Genomic DNA, 6,000 nt, shown 5'->3' with positions numbered 1-6,000 from the left:
TCTGATCTCAAGGATTTTTAGAAAGAAAGTTAAAATAATCAAGACAGTGTATATTGATGAAAAGACATACATCAATGTAAATTTATATATATAGATATTCATTGAAGGAACAGAGTCAAGAAATAAGACTCACACATGTATAGCCAATTGATTTTAACAAGGGTACCAAGGTGAGTCCATAGAGAAATAATAATCTTTTCAACAAATGGTGCTCAAAACAGTTAGATAGCCATATGCAAAAATATGAACCTCAAGTTATACATCACATCACTGGATTATAGGGCTAAATTTAAGAGCTAATAGAAAACTTCTAAAAAAAAAAACACCAGAAATAAATCTTAGTGTCCTTGGTTATGCCAAAAGACAACCAAGATGTTTATCCCAAATGGATAAACAAATGTGTTATGCTCATATAATGGAATACTATTCAACAATGAAAAGGAATAAACTATTGATATACTCATCAAAATGGATCAAGCTCAAAATCATTTTGCTGAGTGATGCCAGACAAAAAGAGTACATTTATATAAAACTCCAGGAAACGCAAACTAACTTACAGTGACAAAGTAGATCATTGATTATATAGGGGTAGAGAGGAAGGAAAGATAGAGAGGGAGGGATTTCAAAGATAAATGAAGAGACTCTTGGGAGTGATAGACATGCTTGTTATTTTTTATTGTAGTTATGGATACATGGGTATGCAAATATATCAAAACTTATCAAGTAGTATTCTTTCAATATGTGCAGTTAATTGTAAGTTAATTATACCACAATAAACCTGTTTTCAAAAAGTACAAAGAACAGTGTGTAGTATACTGTCCTTTAAATACATAGAGAATTGTATTGGTCAGGGCAATTAATACTAGATGTTATAACAAGAAACCCAGTGTCTCAGTGGCTTAATATCATAAAAGCTTATGTTTTGCTTATGTCACATGGATCATACTGTTCCTGGCAGCTTGCAGCCAGGCAGTGACTCAGGGACCTTGGCTCCTTCCATCTAGTGACCCTGCTGACTTCAACCTTTGATCTCCACCCTTAACAAGGATAGGAAGAAAGAGCAAAGACAATCAGGACCAGACAGATGCTTATCATATTTGCCCACATTACTTAGGCTAAAATCCAGTTACATGGCAGGGAGGATGTGAATTAGAGTCATCTCCATGCCAAGACAAAAGAGTATCACCTTCATTTTTATATCTAGCCAGTCTCTGCCAGAAAAAAAAGAAATGTCTCTTCCCAGAGTAGCTATTTGCACAATAACATGTATTAAAAAAGGTCTCTGAGCTACTGAGCCAAAATACCTGCATTCAGATCCCTTTGTGGTTTTTACCCAGAATGATGAGAGGGCATTTACTTTCTATTTTTGAACTAAAAAGCCTATTCCAGGGTTCTTCTCATGAAGGAACAGTTTCTGCACCAAGGAGAATCCAAGTCTCTATCTCTCAGGAGGCAGAAAGTTGGTATAGTTTTCAAATCACTCCCATAGATTCCCTGAGCATTCTTTACTTCTACTCACAGGGTTTCAAAACTTTTGGAATGCAGTCTAAGCACGATCATGCCCCTGCAGCAGGAGGAGAAGCTGAATCCAGCATGATGACACACAGCCCCCAGAAAATTTGTTCAGGATCTTTGGTGCTATACTATATAGCAGGATAAAGGGATTCTAAACAACCAAATAGTCCCATTGCATGATCATTAGGATAGCAGTGACAGTGATAATGAGACAGGGACCGTGGGTTTAGGCAGAGTAGGGTGAGGGCCTCTGGAAAAAAAGCAAAGCAAGATAATTACAGTCAAAATAATGTAACAATGTGCAAAGAAGTCCCTATCAAAACTCTGTGTTAAGCATTATGCAAAGTCAGAGTCACACTAATTCTCTAGGGTAAAGATACCAGACTAGGAATATAGACATCTTCAGTGAGATCAGTTAAAGCTCAAAAGGCCAGGAGCAACTTGGCCTGGAATGTTTGAGTGTTCCACAAATAAAGAAGAGTATCTCAGCATAACCCATGACTTCACTGTATCAATTAGATCATGACACTGTAAAATTAGCCTTAGCCTGCTAAAAATTCCAGCTTATTTTTAACTACCTATGTGCTGTTTTTCCTTTTCCAGTCCTAATCAAGTAATCTGCAACCTAGGCAAAAGACTGATTTGGTAAGCAATCCCAACTATAAACAGCCCAAGAAGTCAAGAAGTAAGATTCTTAACACACTCTCTAGCTAGACAACAACCCAGCCCACCTTGGGGGCAGGGCAGGTGGTCTTACAAGTCTGCACCCCTAGCCCTTTACCTCCATTCCTGAAAATCCTCAACCATGCATAAAACCCCTAGACAAGGCACCACCATGGACTCTCACTTTCACCGTTATCAGTGAGAAAAGCTTTGCTGCCCTTGCAAATCAGCTTTGACCTGTCAGGAAAGAGTCCCTGAAATGTGAGAGGGAAAAACAATGAATTCACCAAAGAGCTTGTTCCTGCCCACTTGGAACAAAGTCCCTTTGCCAACCTGCTTGATCAGCTGGGGAAAAAGCATCCTCATTTACATAACCTCCTGGCCTTTTGTGTTTCAAGATGACACCATTCCAGAGAAGCAGTTTCCATATGAATGAAGGAGGCTAAAGGCCCAAAAATGCCCATCAAGACACTCATTAGATATAGCTTCTCTGGATTATCTATGTATTTCTGATATTTCCATCTCTTCCAATCTTGCAAAATGATCTAGTGTTTGTAAATGCATGTGCACTCTTTCACTGTTCAATAATCAAATATTAAATTACTTTATTTATGAATCCCTGTGTGCCTACTGCACATAAGCTCTCCTACTATGTGCTGCAGGGATTAGGGAGACAGCCCTGCCTTGGAGAAGCAGTCAGGTGAAAAGATGCACCTAAACATTAAGTCCTATTTCTAGTAGACTGAGCACACCAGAAGCAGAGGTACTGTCTTTTCTCTATATCTTCTGTATGATCAAAATACTGTATTGAGGACATAAACAGATGATCAATAAATAGTCTACATAGCAAATTTACAAAATTGAAACCCATAATGATCACCAACCAAATTTTCGAGGAAACCAGAGAGCTCCCTTCTGTCATTGTCAGGGGGCATATGATGGCCACAATCCCATATATGGTAGAAGTGATGGCAGACAGGAAACTGAGGAAAATACTCTGTGTGGTTCAAATCAAAAGCACATTTGAGTAAACAGAAAGGATAATTCAGCAGTGAAATTAGTCTCAACACCAGAGACATTACTTATTGGGGAAAATAATGTTTCACATCTGAAAAAACACGTGGTTAGAAGGCTAGAATAGTCATCACAAAAGTGTTTTTGTACTGAATTCACACCCTTAATGGTTTCTGTTCAAAAATGGAGCTCCATGAGCTTCACAGGTGTCAGCTTGCTTAGGGTTCCCCTGGGCTGGGACTGGACCACAGAGGAGGCAAGGAAGGGCCTCTGGAGGCAACTGTCATCTCCTCTACATCTAGAATCTCAAAACCGTGGCTGGAAACCTTGCCCACACTTACATTATCTCCTCTAAAGAACAAGGCATGCTCCCAAATGGGTTAAACCCAAGTTAGCACAGCACTGTCCCTTATCCCTTACACATTAAGAATATGCAAAGAAAGACACCATCAATAGAACAAAAAGGAACCCTACAGTACGGGAGAATATATTTGTAAATGACAGATCTAATAAAGGCTTGACATCCAAAATATATAAAGAGCTCACACGCCTCAACAAACAAAAAACAAATAATTCAATTAAAAAGTGGTCAGAGGAACTGAACAGACAGTTCTCCAAAAAAGAAATACAGATGGCCAACAGACACATGAAAAGATGTTCCACATTGCTAATTATCAGAGAACTGCAAATTAAAACTACAATGAGGTATCACCTCACACCAGTAAGGATGGCTACCATCCAAAAGACAAACAACAACAAATGTTGGCGAGGCTGTGGAGAAAGGGGAACCCTCCTACACTGCTGGTGGGAATGTAAATTAGTTCAACCATTGTGGAAAGCAGTATGGAGGTACATCAAAAAGCTCAAAACAGACGTACCATTTGACCCAGGAATTCCACTCCTAGGAATTTACTGTAAGAATGCAGCAATCAAGTTTGAGAAAGGCAGATGCACCCCTATGTTTATTGCAGCACTATTTACAATAGCCAAGAATTGGAAGCAACCTAAGTGTCCATCAGTAGATGAATGGATAAAGACGATGTGGTACATATACACAATGGAATATTACTCAGCCATAAGAAGAGGGCAAATCCTACCATTTGCAGCAACATGGATGGACCTGGAGGGTATTATGCTCAGTGAAATAAGCTAAGCAGAGAAAGAGAAATACCAAATGATTTCACTCATCTGTGGAGTATAAGAACAAAAGAAAAACTGAAGGAACAAAACAGCAGCGGAATCACAGAACCAAAGAATGGACTAACAGGTACCAAAGGGAAAGGGACTGGGGAGGATGGGTGGGTAGGGAGGGATAAGGGAGGAGTGGAGAAGAAGGGGGATATTAAGATTAGCATGCATAATGGCGGGGGAGAAAGGGAGGGCTGTACAGCACAGAGAGGACAAGTGATGATTCTGTGGCACTTTGCTATGCTGATGGACGGTGACTGTATGGGGGTTTGTGGGGGGGGACCTGGTATAGGGGAGAGCCTAGTAGACATAGTGTTCTTCATGTAAGTGTAGATTGATGATAACAAAAAAAAAAAAAAAGAAAGAAAGAAAAGGGTGATTACTCCCTGATAGGATAAAACTAACTGTAGATCAACGATTAATGCATGCTTTAAATATCCTTAATTTTGATCACTTAAAGGGTGTCAGATGATAGGCTATGGAGGTACATTTTTCTGATAATATTCCTTTCTCTTAAAAAAAAAAAAAAGCAGTTCCTGTGTGGTGACCTCCAATGAGTTCTACACAGTGGTATAAAGGGCATATCAAAGTGTGGGCAAAGGGTCTGTTTGTGTTTATACAGAGGATCAAAGCCTAATTTGGCTACCCAGAAAATGAACTAAGGTACTATATGAAGAACTTCCAACATCAGCATTCTCTGGAAGAGTCATACCAGAAGATGATCATCAAAAAACCTCAACAAAGATCCAGGTGCTGCTACAGTTGTAGCTGCATTAATCCCACTGGTTCCTGGACTTGCCATGGGAATGAAGAAGGAGATATCTAAACTGGCCTGTGCATACAGTAAAACAACAAATTTGACTGGATCTATATTGCTGGAACTCAACCAAGAATTAGGAGAAGTGCAAGTTGTACGCTCCAAAATCTTACAACTACAGACTATCTACTGTTAAAAGAACATATGGGATGTGAACAGTTCCCAGGAATGGGTTGTTTTAATTTGTCTGATTTCTCTCAGACTGTTCAAGTTCAGTTGGACAATATCTATCATATCATAGATAAATTTTCACAAATGCCTAGGGTGCCTAACTGGTTTTCTTGGTTTCACTGGAGATGGCTGGTAATTATAGGTCTGCTTTGGTTATGTAACTGTATTCCTATTATGTTAATGTGTGTGTGCAATTTAATTAGTAGTTTAAAACCTATACATGCTTATGTTACTCTACAAGAAGATATGTCAAAGAAATAATCAATCTTCCCATATTTTCTTCCATCTGCTACTACTATAGCTTTTCTTCTTCCTTCCTAATTACAACCCTTTAGTAGAATTCATGCCTCATATCGAAAATTACAGAGTATCATAATTCTTCCAAGTGGTAAAGATACCTCAAGACAAATGCTGGGCATAGAAGCCACAGGGCATAAATCTGCAAAGAAGTAAAAAGCTAACTTTTCAAACAATATTGCTTCTCTCTCACTTACCAATTTTACATTTCCCTGTATGGCACCGGAAGATGACTGGTTAGTCAGAGACGGGTAAGATTCCTCAAGGGAGGAACAACCTAAGACAGGCACAGTCACAGGGGGGCCATCAGGTGAGAAATTGGGGATCAACAGAGG

This window comes from Manis javanica, chromosome 1, assembly GCF_040802235.1.
Source record: "Manis javanica isolate MJ-LG chromosome 1, MJ_LKY, whole genome shotgun sequence".
Classification (NCBI taxonomy): Eukaryota; Metazoa; Chordata; class Mammalia; order Pholidota; family Manidae; genus Manis; species Manis javanica.
Note: the sequence above shows the minus strand (reverse complement) of the source record.